Source organism: Acomys minous (genome assembly GCF_964271855.1).
Source record: "Acomys minous genome assembly, chromosome: 7".
NCBI lineage: Eukaryota > Metazoa > Chordata > Mammalia > Rodentia > Muridae > Acomys > Acomys minous.
The window spans coordinates 29,611,880-29,626,798 of record NC_140488.1 but is presented as its reverse complement, the minus strand read 5'-3'; the positions used below and the strand labels follow the sequence as shown (position 1 = coordinate 29,626,798).

The 14,919-nt window shown below is 36.8% G+C and overlaps 1 protein-coding gene across 4 annotated transcripts in view; it reads right to left on the bottom strand.

Moving 5' to 3' along the window:
- TENM1 (teneurin transmembrane protein 1) overlaps positions 1–14,300 on the bottom strand; it is an 839,058-nt gene extending 824,758 nt beyond the window's left edge. For all 4 annotated transcript variants that reach the window (XM_084789577.1, XM_084789578.1, XM_084789576.1 and 1 more), the window contains exon 1: positions 13,555–14,300. The gene's annotated coding sequence lies outside the window, so the exon portion shown is untranslated. The remainder of the gene's footprint in view (positions 1–13,554) is intronic.
- Positions 14,301–14,919: the final 619 nt, after the last annotated feature.

The following is a 14,919-nucleotide window of genomic DNA, read 5'->3' as shown; positions in this document are numbered from 1 at the left end:
GACATATGCTAGATAAATGCTCCACTACTAATCTAGAATCATAGATGCTGTGCTTAATAATTTTGCTGAAAACTGCCAAATGTTTACCAATTAGCATCCCATCAAGTCTTTATGATTTCTTATTTATGAAACTGATATTTATTGAGCAAATGTCTTGAGGTATCACTATTCTCAATTTTCTGAGAAAGTGCCAGATTGATTTCCAAAGTGCTTGTACAAGTTTGCTCTCCCAACAGCAATGGAGGAGTGTTTCCCTTTCTCCACATCCTCACTTGAGTTTTTGATCTTAGCCATTCTGACAGGTATAAGATGGAATCTCAGAGTCATTTTGATTTGCATTTCCATGATGACTAAGGACACTGAGCTTTTCTTTAAGTGTTTTTCTGCCATTCAATATTCCTCTGTTGAGAATTCTCATTTTAATTTTGAGCCCCATTTTTAATTGGATTATTTGCTTTGGTAGTGTTTAATTTTTTGAGTTCTTTATACATTTTAGATATTACCTTTATTTGTAATAGCTAGAATCTGGAAATGATCTAGAGATCCCTCAACCAAAGAATGGATAAAGAAACTGGCATATTTACACTATGGAATATTATTCACCTACTAAAAACAAGGAAATCTTGACATTTTCAGGCAAATGGATAGAACTAGAAATGATCATCCTAAGTGAGGTAACCCAGACCCAGAAAGACACATACAGTCTATACTCAATTACAAGTGGATATTAGTCCAAAATAGATGTCCTCTGAAAGACTTTACCCAGTGGGGGTATCAGGATACATACTGGGACTCAGAGCTGGACCTTGGGCAGAGCACTGAGAGTTGTAGGGAAGAGTGGGGGAGTGGGAGGTCTAGGAGGAAGCAGGAACTCCAAAGGGAGGTAATCAGAGCCTGCAGATCTGGACACACGGAGGCCTACACATACTGATGCACCAACCAAAGACAATCCATGCAGAGAACCAAGACCCCCTGTTCAGATGTAACCAATGGCCATTGAATATCTATGTGGGGTGGAGGTGGGACTGTTGCTGAACCTCTGACATTCACTCTGGTGCCCATGATTTGGTCACTGCTTCTTAGCAAGAAAGCCTATTGGGTACACAGAGGAAGAGGATGCAGGCTATTCTGATGAGACCTAATAGGCTGTCGCCAAAAAGTTATGGTGTGAGGGCCCCCCATCAGAGGTCTAGGGGAGGGGAATAGGCAGAAGAAGGAGGGAGGGTAGAGAATGAGAAGATAAGAGTGAAGGAATAACAATCGGGATATAATGTAAATAGAGTATAATAAATAAAATATACATTTAAAAATAAAAATACTATAGTTAAAAAACTGGGTATTAATTAAGCATTTAGTACATGTTGAGCACTATTTTAGATTATATGGATGTAGTATTGAACAAAAAGTCAAGTAGCTCATGGCTTCATGGAGCTCATATGCTAGAAAAGTTGGTAAGTTATAAACAAACCAAAACACAGTATGGTACCAAGTAATTCTAATTAATCTAAAAGAAAATAGAAACAGAATGGGGGAGTAGAAAATGAAGAAGTATAATAGAAATAATGCAAATAGCAGAGTAGGCAGTTATGGTGAAAGAATGACTATCTAAACATATGGACAAAATGAGAAATTCAACCAGTAGTAATCTGGAAACATTTCAACCAAGTAGAGGAAAATGTATGCACAAAGGTCCCCAATGACAAAATTATATAAAGAAACAAAGCAGAAGGAAAAGTGTATAGAAGGTTTTGAGCAAGATTGGATAGGAAATACAGTATATAATCTAAAACCAAAAAAGTTCAGGATTGTATAGTACTTGATCATTTTTCTTTAATATTTAAATTATATTGTATATGATATATGTATTTTATTACTCTCTAACAGGTAGGAAAGGGACAAAGCACAGATCTTATTGAAATTTAAAAGTCATACTGGTCCCTGTGTAGAAAACCATACAGGGGGCAACAATAAATATAAGAATCTTTGCAAATACTGTTACCTAGTCTTAATCAAAGTAAATTGATAGTTTGATAGAGGGTGATAATGATTAGAAAATTATTCAGATGAAGACTAGAGTTTGCAGGTAGAATGGCCTGAGTTAACCATTTTTTTAGTTGGTTTGATTATAGGTTTTACCAATCAGGAATGACTCTAAGCATTTGGACTTGCACTATTAAGCTATCTTTAAAAAATCATTTATTTTGATTTTATTTTTTAAAATTTGTTTGTTTTTCACCCTGACTGTAGCCTCCTCCCTTGTCGCCTCCTAGTCCCACCTCCCTTATCCCCTCCTGTAGTCCTTAGAAAAGAGGCGCCCTCTGCCCCTAACATTTTACCTCAGCCTATCAAGTCTCATCTAGACTGTTTGCATCCTCTTCCTCTGTGGCCTAGCAAGTCTGCCCTGCCGGGGGGTAAAGTGATCCATGAGTGGGCACCAGAGTCTATGTCAGAAGTAGTCCTTACTCCCCATATTATGGGGCCCACAAGGAGACTGTGCTGCTTATCTAATATATCTGAGCAGAGAGTCTAGGTCCTCATTATTCATGGTCTTTGGTTGATGCACCAGTCTCTGCAGCACTCTCCTCTTCTGCCTGGATTTGTTGGCTCTATTAGTTTCCTTGGGGAGCTCCTGTCCCCTCCAGGTTCTTCATCTCCCAACTCTTCCATAAGCTTCCCTGTGCTCCACCTCAAAGTTAGGCTTTGTTTCTCAGCATCTGCTTGGATCTCCGTCTGGGTACAGTCTTTCAGAGGACCTCTATGGTCGGGTCCCTTCCTGTTCCTTCTCTTCCACTGATCCCAGTATTTATTCTACTTGCCCTTCCGAATGAGAATTAAGCATCCTCCTTAGAGTCTTCCTTGTTATTCAGTTTCTTTACGTCTGTGTATTGTAGCGTGTTATACTGTATTATGTGGCTAATATCCGTTTATAGGTGAGTATATGTCATGTATGTTTTTCTGGGTCTGGTACAAATAAACTGTCATATCAAAATTCCTCATAGATTTTATATATATATTCTGTTTCTCACTTGCAAATTTACACTTATGTCTATATACACCATTGATGGCATTCTATACAGAAGATCATTAGAAGTTATTGAATTTTTACAACTGAAATTTCATACGTATTTAATGGAATTACTTTGGATTACTGAAATTCGAGTTTTTGTTTTAATACTTTTTGGCATTTGTGTTTTCTCTCATGGATTATATTTTTTCATGCACTTTTCCTAGTGGCACGTACAAGAATCTTTGCTCTTTGTTTTTATTTCATTATTTTGTTTTCCTCCTAACGCCTGGTTGATATCATAATTTCCTATGGAACAGTTCTTCTTGCATCTCTAATCTCAGTGCAATAATTTTGAAAATGTCACACTTGCTTTTCTTTTTCTTTTCTCAATAGTCTATAGGAGATCCTAACTACCTATTCTTGTAAGTTTAATGATTGTATTTACTGATGGCATCCAAATATCTATCTTCAGAACTGATAATCAGCTCAGCAATTTGAATCACTTAAAATCCAATTCCATCTGCATGTCTTTGTGATATTGCAAATTAAATAAGTCCAAACTGGGTCTCGTTATCTACTCAAACCTTTTTTTCTTTTATGTTCCTTATATTGGGTAAATGAGTCTTGTAGTAGATTTCATATATGTCTCTTCTTTCCATTGTTACTCTACTCTTTAGTCCATACCCTGATAATCTTTTACACATTCAGTATAGTCTCTTCACTATCTCACTCTTAATTCAATTTAACCTATCCCCATATACTGGAATTTGTTTTAATAAAAATCACAGCTAGGAAAAGACAACTGGGGGAATGCTTTAATCAGATTATCTTGTGGCCATGACTATGTAGTATTCTCTTGGTTTCTAATTAATATAAAAGGGACCATCCCATTATGGTAACACTTTTCCTAGGCAGGTGACCTTGCATTGTACGAAAAGGCTACATAAGCATATGTAAGGGTGCAATCCAGTAAAAAGCCTTCCTCCATGGACTATGATTCTTTCCCTGTCTCCTTGTTCCTGCCTTTACCTACTTCCCTGGATTCTGGCAATGGTTAATGTAATCAATAAGCTAAAACAGAAAGTTTCTTCCCCAAGTTGCTTTTGGTAATGGTATTTTATCACAACAATAAGAGATCAAACTAGGACAATTGGTCACCTCTGCTTCATCTTAAAAACATGTCACTGTCAAATAATTTCTGATACGATATAGATAATTTGTGATTTAAATATGGCAAATTTCCTTGTTTTCAACAAACATCAGGAAAATTGCCATGTTGTAGAATAACTCTGCATACAGGAAAATTCAGCCACAAAGTACATAAGAAGTAAACACTGTCTGTATAGCAGGCACATTCAGGAATACAAAATGAGAAATTATGTTTGATCCCTGCTCTCCAGACCTATGATTAACTTAGCCCATGCCCTTTCACAGTCCTTATCACATGTAGAATGAGAGTCCTTCTGTTCTCTATTAGTGTTTCTCAGCCTGTGAGTTGCTACCCCTTTGTGAGTCACATATCAGATATCCTGCACATCAGGTAGTTACATTATAATTCATAACAGTAGCAAAATTACAGTTGTAAAGTAGTAATGAAATAATTTTATGGTTGAAGAACATGAGGAATTGTATTAAAGAGTTGCAGAATTAGGAAGGTTGAGAACCATTGCTCTAATTAAAATATTCAGGGGTACTCGTTAAAAATTTAATATAAGGATATAGGAAAAATGGCTTAGCAGTTATGAACATATATTGCTCATCTAGCAGATCCAATTTTTGTTCTTGGCATCCATATCAGGCAGCTCACAAACACTTGTAACACGCTTTTTGGGCCTCCATGGGCACCTGTACACATATTTCACAGACACAGACACACACTCATAAATTTTAAAAATGTAAAAAAGAATTAACTTAAGCATTCTCTTTCATAAAGCCTTATTATGTTTGAGCTTCCACAGTATTCTAGTTATTTCTTTTGGAGGATTCTTTATAGCATCATATTATGCTGATATGGTTGTCTTCCATAATAAATACGTCTTTTATGTGAATTTGTATAGTGAAGTAAACAAAGGCATTTTTAAATGCTTGTCAAATGTATTAAAAATGACCAGATGAAAATCTTTTTTCACAAAAAGTGTTCTTTGATATATGACTAAATTTATGTAAAACTGGCACTTTTGGAGAAGTAGAGATCATCAACATATGACACCTGAAGTTCCTTCAGAGGAAATGCCTATTGTTCCTAAATTTTGTGTAAATACTGATTATATTGTCTTGCTTCTTCAGCAAGCAAGTCCTACTGAGTATTTTACTGAATGTGTGGGACAAGTATTCTCTCATTATATTTTATACATTTTAAATGTGTTGTATTCCATATTTTTAAAAATACATTGTGAACATTCCCCTTGTTGTGATAAATTAACCACTAAAATATTTCCCCTGTACTGAATTCTATTGTTTACATTTAAATCACCTCACTTTCACAAGTTGTCAATGCAATTTCTCAAATAGGAGAAAAAGGACAAAAAAACAATAAAAATAAAGTAGCATGCTTGTGTTAAAACTTCATGGATTCCAAACCAAATTTAAATAAAGACACAATTAAGTGTTAGGATTTTATTATACTAAATATGAGACTTTAAAAAACACTAACTACATTGAAGCACACACATAGTAAACCTCCAGTAAATTATACACGTCCACGCTGGCAAGATGGCTCATGGGTAAAGGTACTTGCCATTCTGCTCAATGATTTGAGTTCGTTTTCCAGTATTTACATGGTGGAAGTAGAAATCTAACTTCTTTACTTTGTCTCCTGGCCTTCACAAATTGCATACATGTGCACACACATAAATATAAATAAATGTAAAAAAGAAAATAATACAAATCCAAAAAATTTGTGTGTCATTACAGCTCCTACTCAATTGCATAGCCCTCTTTCTTAGAGGTCACTATAACTCATTACTAAAATTAAAACTATCTTCTCAAAATAACTTTCTTTATTTGACCTGCCTAGCAATTCTGCCAATGGTATCCTGTGTTGCCTAAAGCTTTACAGATGTAGTGAGGCTCAGTCACAGAATCATATTGCTTTCAAGTATATAACAAAAAAAGGAGATAGTTATGTTTCTGTACACAATGCTTACGAAGTTGGTGTGAAAATGAACATATGTTTAATAAATATTCCCTGTAGAAAGCAATCTCAACCTTATACATCAACATAGACACACACACACACACACACACACACACACACACACACACACACACACACACACAAACACCATATTCGGGGGTATTTAATACAGCTGGAGACCACACATCAATATCTCTCAAATGTTTGCAATTAAGTAAAGCAGCTTTAGAAAAGGAAATCATTAGCATTAAAAGTAGGGAGCATAATGCAAGTTATCAACATTGAAAATGTTGATCAGAAACATTTTTCTTGGTAGGAACTAAGTTAGCTAGGAATAGAGCCAAAATTTCAGGTTTAAAATGCTTCCAACCACTGTGTGGTTGTAGTGTATTTATACACCTCTATATTTAAACACAGGTGGTAATTAGCAAGATTGAGACACCTTTAATAAGGCATCATCATGGGTGCAAAGGATGTGTAGCATAAGATGAGTTCATTATCAATAACTTTCCTGAATTAATCATCTCTTAGGACATTTAAATTTAAATGTACCTGAAAAATCTGGATTATTGAGACAGGCCATCTGTAGTATTTTTTTTTCTATTTTAGCTGAACAATGAAAGAGTTTTCTTTAAATGTCTGCATGCAGCTGGGATGCAGTGATGGTGATATCTAATAAACCAATTGGCCATCTAATCTGGCAACTTCTCTTTGACAGGTGTCTAAACCAGAAAGAGACATTAGATGTAATAGACACACTTAGAATCCACCAATTATGCAAAACCATGCAACTGGGAAATTTTCTCTTTGACCTTAGCCAGTAATAAGATTTTCCCTGAAGTATGAAAATGGGGAGCCATTTACTTTTCTTTTGGCCAATATACGAACTCTCATTCATATAGCAGCTAAAAACACTAAACCAATTCCCCCAAAAGGGAATGTGGAGTTCCTTCAATATAACCATATTTGAATTCTACTGAGAGTGACTATATCTACATCAGCATGCTAAATATTTATAATATATTACATAAATAGGAAAACAATTGAATAGTAAGTATATTATACTTTGGAAAGAGAAATGAAGGCTATAACTCCTTCAAAACTGAGCATTTGGATATACAACAAAACATGATTTATCAGATATTTTGAGGCATACAGCTAACATACTCAGTATTTCATTATTCTTCTAAATGTCAAGTATTTGCATAAAATTTAGAGGAAATCAACATGATAAAGATTCAAGTATTAGCTGAACTCTGCATGTTCAACAGCTATGAGTGACCTAATTTTTGTTTTTGTAATTATATAGCTATAGCTCAAACAAGCAAATACTAACAAAACAGCTAATAAAGTATATAAAATTCAAATTTCAGCAACAGGATACTAATATACCAAATAATATAAAAATGTAAATACCTTGTTTTCTAAAAATTTAAATAAATGGCCTCTTATGTCATTTATCACTTTGTCTAGTATATTTACATTTTGAATTATTTTTATTTAAAACATAATGGACCTACTGACCTTTATGTGACAAACAAATATTTTTTTCATTACACAAATTCTTAATGAAGAATTGCTTTATCTTAGATATAATATAAAAAATGTTTGAAACAATAATTTACAAGAAAACCCATTAGATTCTCAGAACCTATAGCTGGCATTGCAAAAGACAGCATGGGTTTCAGTTCATATTAAAGACTGTGATTCCAAAATTCAATTTCATAAGTCGTAATCAGCCAGAAAAATGTTACAACAAAATATGAGAAACATTAAAAGGCAATTTCCTCATTGTTGACTACTTATCAAGTGACAAGTTAGTTGATTAAAATTAAAACAATCAGTATGCTTTATACTGATGGGTAAAATGACTCACTTACAAATCTCAAATAATTGCATTCAAACACATTTGGTCTCTAATAAAAAAAAGTGGGGCATAGATATGAATTGCTTCTCTATTTAAAAAGGGAAATAACCTATTGTACTGGAAAATTCAAGTGCCATTTGTATTTAGTTTTACTGTGATCACTAAGTAGGATTCTTGAAAGTCTACAGAATCATAATTTGAAAGAACATATTTTTCAATGTAATAGTTATTACCAAACTATTTTATAGTTGTGAGTGTTCTATTAGAACAAAAATGCTTTATGGACCACATAAATACCAACAAGAACATACAAATCAAACCTCTATTTTATGACATTTTTAAAAGAACTGTTTAAGTAAGAAGAGGATAGTTTTAGAAGCAAAATCTTAAGAAAAATGGCTAAAGATTTGTCCTACTTAATAATTTATTTCTGACAAACTCAATTCTCCAAACTTTATAGTTACTTTCAGGAACCAACAGGGTGACATGAAATTAAAAAGGAGGCTCCTGTCCTGAATGAGTAAATCCCAGCATCTAGCTTCCATGGCAGTAAAAGGACTCTTGGGAAATGAGGTATAGGAAATCTTAAGAAGCTAACATAGCAAACGAGGTAAGTTAATTGTTCAACTGAAAAATCACTCCGGGGGGTGTGTGCGGGGGCTAGAGGTTAGAAGCACAGATTGAAGTTAAATTTTTGCATTTTCAGGTTTTTCAAAAGATCAGTCAGTACATCACTGGTTTTGTATTAGTTGGGGGAATGCTAGCGACATCTTGTATAATTCATAGAAAGCTCTAGGATGATATTAGGTTTATTATGTGTCTCATAGAAATTCAAAGGTGTTAAAGATATTTTACATATATTTTGAGTTCTACATATTTTATTTTCCTGCAAAGGTATTACTGGTCATCATCTTGTTAAAAGACGCCAAAGCACTTAGACACTGCATGAAACACTGTCTAGATCAGTTACATTGAATTGTTCCAAACAGTTGCCTGTTGTGATGTTGCATGCATACATTTGGGTCTTACCTAGATATAATAGTATAGACTCAGGTTCAATCATAAATATCCAGAAAACATATTAATCATGTTACAGACCTCTGAGAAACGCAAATAGAAGGCTCCAGAGAAATAGCTTCACAAAGACGATCGACTAATCTGAAAACAGATTCTTAATACATATTGATGTGTTGATTTTCTAATTAACTTAATTCTTAGAGTAGGGTAGGAGAGAAAAACCCAATATTTCAGAATCATTACATCACATGAAAAGCATCATCCGGGAGGTAGTGGTTATTTGGCATATACGCACATTTTACCATATGCTATTGTTTACCAAAAGTAGATGCTTGGGCAGGAAGTACAATTCAGAATATTTCTCAAAGTTGTAAATTATCCAAGATTATACTTTCAGGTCTAGAAATAAGTATTGAAGTTACATAATATTTTAATAGTTTTAATTTTTCATAAATTTTACTATTTTAAAAGCATCAGTGATCTTCCTCAACTGTAACTTTGTTTGCTATCCCTAAATAAAACTAGTTTGCTTAAATTATGTATGGAAAATTTTAGCAGGTAAATGAATATTGATGTTTTACAATAATGTTCAGTTTTTACCATCGTACTCCATTGTACTCAGTCCTATTTTCTGTGAGTTTTAAATGTAAGTAATATCTTTGGCTTTGTTTAATCATACCACATCATGTGTAGCAAACTACAATATTTCTATACATAATATAAGCGACATAATAGAACAGTGATAGTGAAGAGCCAGTTGTGGTGAACCATCACGGTTGTTCACAGTAATCAAAAGCTGTGTAAAACATTTTATAGCATTCCTCTGATCTAACTGTGCATTGTACTGTTTGGTATTTAGTTCCCTCTGCTTTAGCAGGAATAATTTTAAAATGAAAGAAAAAATACAAATATTATATTACACCAGGTGATTCATGCACTAATGTGATTTTATTAACAATGGCAAGTGTTATATTCAGTAAGAAAGATGTTTTATTTCTTAAAGAAAGGAAAAAGAAGCTCAACTTCATGTAAAAGATTGATCTAAGCTAGTAGTCAGAATCTGCAGGTGATTAAAATCAGTTGTTTCTGTGAACAGTTGTGAAATTTTTGTTCTTTCAATTTTCATGATGACATTCATGTTTGAAGTTATGTATATATGTTGGTAATCAGAATTGTAAAAGTCTTCATAATGCAGAAGCTTTTATCATTTCATCTGCCGTAGTTGTGCTAGTGACCTGATTCAGACTCATTTTCAAATGGTCAATGATTGGAAGCTTTGTACAATATTCAAAATGATTATTCAGGTTTAAAATCCACAGAAAATTAAGAATTCTACATATACAATTTAAATGATAATTAGCCAATGAATGATGTTCACAGGAGATTCCCTCCAAGGAAGTGTGTGTGTGTGTGTGTGTGTGTGTGTGTGTGTGTGTGTGTGTGTAGGTAATATGTATGAACAGTATGATAAAATGATAAAAATATTTTAATTAATAAAGAACTACCTTTGAATCAGATACTCAAAGTACCTGTCTTATCTTGACCTCAAGTCATTCATAAGTAAATATGTTCATAACTAATAGATTAACATATCTTTGAAACCTTAGGGAAATGATCAATCATAATGTATACTAAAGACTTAATAGCTTTACTTAAATTGCAAAGTGATGGGCGTTTAGGAAAAGAGAGTTTTAGGCAAACATTACATGAATTCTGAAAGCCTATCTCCAATGTGGAATGTAAAAATATTTTTGTTATGTTGTAACTAAAATTTCTCACCACTTCCAATGTTTTAAGATAGTCTTAGAAAATAAACTTCCATTATTGGTTTTGTTTTCAAAAACAATATCAAATAATAATTTTTAGTTTGATCATTTAAAATAGTAATACAGAATAGGTGTGACTGCTATATTTTTCTGTTTCAGTAACTATGTATAAAGGCACGAGAAAGGTACAATGATCATAAGGGAAGCTGTGATCATGTCAATGCTACTTACACTATAATAGCTGAACTCAAACATTGAGCCTTTTAGAACAGCCAAACTTTGAATTAGGTCCTTGAGGCAGTTGTGAATTCCATACACTATGATTTTCCTTTATTAGTATACCAATATGCTTGAATATTTGGATGCTTAGTTAGTCACCATTACAGCACCATGATTATACAAAAAAAAATGGTTTTCCTTTACGCCTCTCTCCATAATTTATATGATGATATGTCTATCTATATTTAATCTATAATTAACATCTAGATTTAATAGCAAACACCATACCATCTAATCCCAAGTGTTTTCCCTAATTTTCTGTCATTGTACTAGAAATTGAATTTTGTTATTGTCATTATTAATCTGTTGAGTATTGCTTTATATAATTGTTTTTGCGGAAACACCTGTTTTTAAAATTACAATGAACAATTTGTGAAGTTCTAATTAACATCTAGAACATGGGTTTACTTTAGAAATTACCTGAACCCCTTTACAAATGCATATTATGACTTTATTAGCATCAAAAGTTTGCATCCTTATTTCAGCATGCTTGAAAACCTTTAACTACCCTTTAAGAACTTTGCAATAGTAAATTATTCAATATATCATTTTAAAAAGTCTTACAAATTTGGATAAAAATGTCAAAACTGGGATTTTGCTATTCTAGTCTCTACGTTATGAGTCATATGAAGCCTTATGCAAAGTCACTCCCCATACACACACACATTTGGAGACATGTAGAATACAGGGCAGGGGTAAGCAAATAAACAGGTGCAGGATAATTACTGAGCAGGAGTTAAAGCTGTGGATAGTCTTTTCATTTTAAAAAGAAGCTTTTCCCTTTAGGCTGTCCTGTTGCTTGACACTGTTTCAGCACCCTCTGCTACAGGTCAGAGGATTTCAGAGGAGGAAGGTATATAGGACTTTTTTTTTCCCTAGCCAAAGGTACAATAGAGCAGACATTTGCAATGTCTTTATGGAACAGACTAAAGTAGCAATTGATGCTTACAGTGCAGTGTACCTGGCTTGCTAATTATAATCATAGAACAATCTTAAACTCACGACCCTGCCTGTAATAATTACCACAAATAAAATCAATTCAATGCTTGTCTGGGGATATCTATTAAAGTTCACTGGGGCATTTCGTTTCTTTTTGGTGTTTACATTCAAATGACATCTAATTTCTTGTCTGTGATACAGGGAACTTCTCTTCCTGTTTCTTTGGGCCACTATAAATACAAGACTAGGTGAGTATGCTCAGAAAAGCCTGTGAAGTTTGAGACATTCTGACCAATTGCCTTGTACTCAAGGGGTAGACTTTAAAAAACCATGTTAGTATATCTCCAGAAGCAGTGATGCAGTTTAGCAGATCTGCTAAACCAAAAGCTGCTGAAGGAAGGCAAGTACTAGCTACAAGCCAGCTCTGGCCCCCGCCCCTACTCTCCCAGTGGTGAAACAGAAGTGGAGAGGACATTCACTAGTGGAGTGAGATCGGCTCTCTCTGCAATTGTAAACAATCAGCTGCACCCGGTTCGCTGAAATGTTTAAATAGGCTAGCTAGCACATCCACTCACCAAGTAGCGCTAAGGCTCTTTTCACACCTCTAGGCAAAGCATCTTAAAACTGAATTGGCAATTCGCCTCTTCCTGGAATGGGAGAAGCTGAGGTTACATTTCCCCAGGCATGCCTAGCGGGTGCTTGGCTCTCGGCAGATGTGCTGGCCATTGCTGGATTCCAGACACCACGTTTTCAGGATGAAACGCTAAAACACACAATCCCGCACGGATGAGCGCATAGTTAAAGCCAACAGGAATAGCTACTGAAGCACTGAGTGCCCAGCAATGATTATTTCCTTTGACATAGATTGGGGTATAGGAGGACACATTGGGTGGGGCCTCAGTGAGGGTCCTGCTGTTCCCCTAGAACTCATACTGAGTGAGGTTGGAATCGCAATTCAGAAGCAAACAGGTTCTATGATATGGTTCTAGCCCCCGGGTATCTTCTTTCAGAGAGATGGTAGGGGGTGACCCCGAGTGGCAGAAACCTTGTGGATCCTCCAGGTGAAAGGAGGCGATTGTCTCCTTTCTTTTTGGATACAGACTTCCCACCTGCCACTCCAAACATTTTGGTCCACTTGTTAGAGTGCCTTGGTCTGCGCGAAATAGGAGGCGAGCAGCCCTCTTAACAATACTGAAGGAGTTGGTTGGCAAAAGTGCCACCTGGGAAACCCACCAAACCTTCGAAGGACAGTGTCCCTAGGGCCTGCTAGGAGCCTGAACTGACAACAAGGCCAATCCCCCATCTCTCTTGAGTGGTCCAGATTCCTGGGGGCAGAAAGAGACCTGGAGAAAAGGTTGCAGAAGCTCTATTTCCTCCATCAGGAGTCCCAGAGCGGGCGCAACCAGCTTTTCAAGATCAGGAGTCACCAACCACCACCGCATCCTATCGTATTCTAGGGGGGGAAGTTCGCTCAGAGTCCTAGGGGTGGAAAGCAAGCAGAATCAAGCGGGAAGGAAGTAAGAGCCAGAATAAATATACCTACCTAGCCCAGGAGCAAGTTTCAGTAGTGTCTTCAGGTGCGGTCCCCCGCCTCCTCGCCAGGTGCTCAGCTCCGCAGGGTGCTGCAAGTATACTGGACTTTGGGCGTCTTTGCTGGTTCCTGCGGGAAATGACTGTAAATCCACATTACTGTTCGAGCTGCTGCTCGGGCCCCCGCATCGCTCTCCTCCAGCTGGCGGCGGCGGCGCTCTCAGCCTGCGGTCGCTTGGGGGCAGGAACCGAACCTGGCTACTATGGTGCCAGCGGACGATCGCTGCCAGGAGGCTGTTTGCTCCCAGGTCTTTTTTTCCCCCCAAGCTAATGTGTATACGTGTGATGAAAGTGTGTGTGTGTGTGTGTGTGTGAGAGAGAGAGAGAGAGAGAGAGAGAGAGAGAGAGAGAGAGAGAGAGAGAGAGAGAGAGAGAGAGAGAGAGAGAGAGAGAGAGAGAGAGAGAGAGAGAGAGAAAGAGAGAAAGAAAGAGAGAGAGAGAGAGAGAGAGAGAGAGAGAGAGAGAGAGAGAGAGAGAGAGAGAGAGAGAGAGAGAGAGAGGAGAGAGATCAGAAGCGGTAAGCTAAGGTTCCGGGTACTGGGAGGTGAACTCTAGGCTGAGCCGGAGCTCGCTGCGCTCTCAGGTGCCTGGAGTCTGCACTGGATGATGGCTGTGCTGATGTTGCCTTGGCCGCCGCCGCCGCGCTCTAAGGCAGATCGCGGTTGTGCAAAAAAATGTTTCTCCGCTACTCGAGACCAAAAACCTGTCCTGTCTACTGAGCATGCCCGGTTTGACAGCTTCACAGCCTAGGCTTTTTTTTTCCTCCTTTTTTCTTTTCCCCAAGACTCCAGGTTTTAGCCGCAGCTGAGCCCCGGGAGGTGGGGGTTGAGCTGGGAGGAGCTGAAGGAGGAGGAGGAGGAGGAGGGCTGAAGGAGCAGGTAACAGGCAGAGGAAGGGAAGTGGAACTGAAAAGCATCAGGAGTGTTTGAGGATGAACAGAGGGCAGGAGAAAGCTGGGTACCAGAGCAAGAGGCAATATGAACAAACAAAATTTAGATTTCATACCACACTAGGACGATTTCTGATCTCACACGACCAGCATTTATCATTATTTTCTCCAGAGGAAGAGATGGAATGGAGACCTCGAAGGAGTGTTTGTTAATCTCATAATCAACCCGGGACAGCGTTTCCCATTCATGATATGCACAAGCGGGCACGCGCTCGAGCTGGCGAGTACACACACACACACACACACACACACACACACACACGCACGCACGCACTCACGCACGCACACCACATACTCGCAAGCATGAACACACGCGCTAAAACTCTCCATCACTGCTTCAATGTGTAAAGCTTTAGGACCAACTTAGAA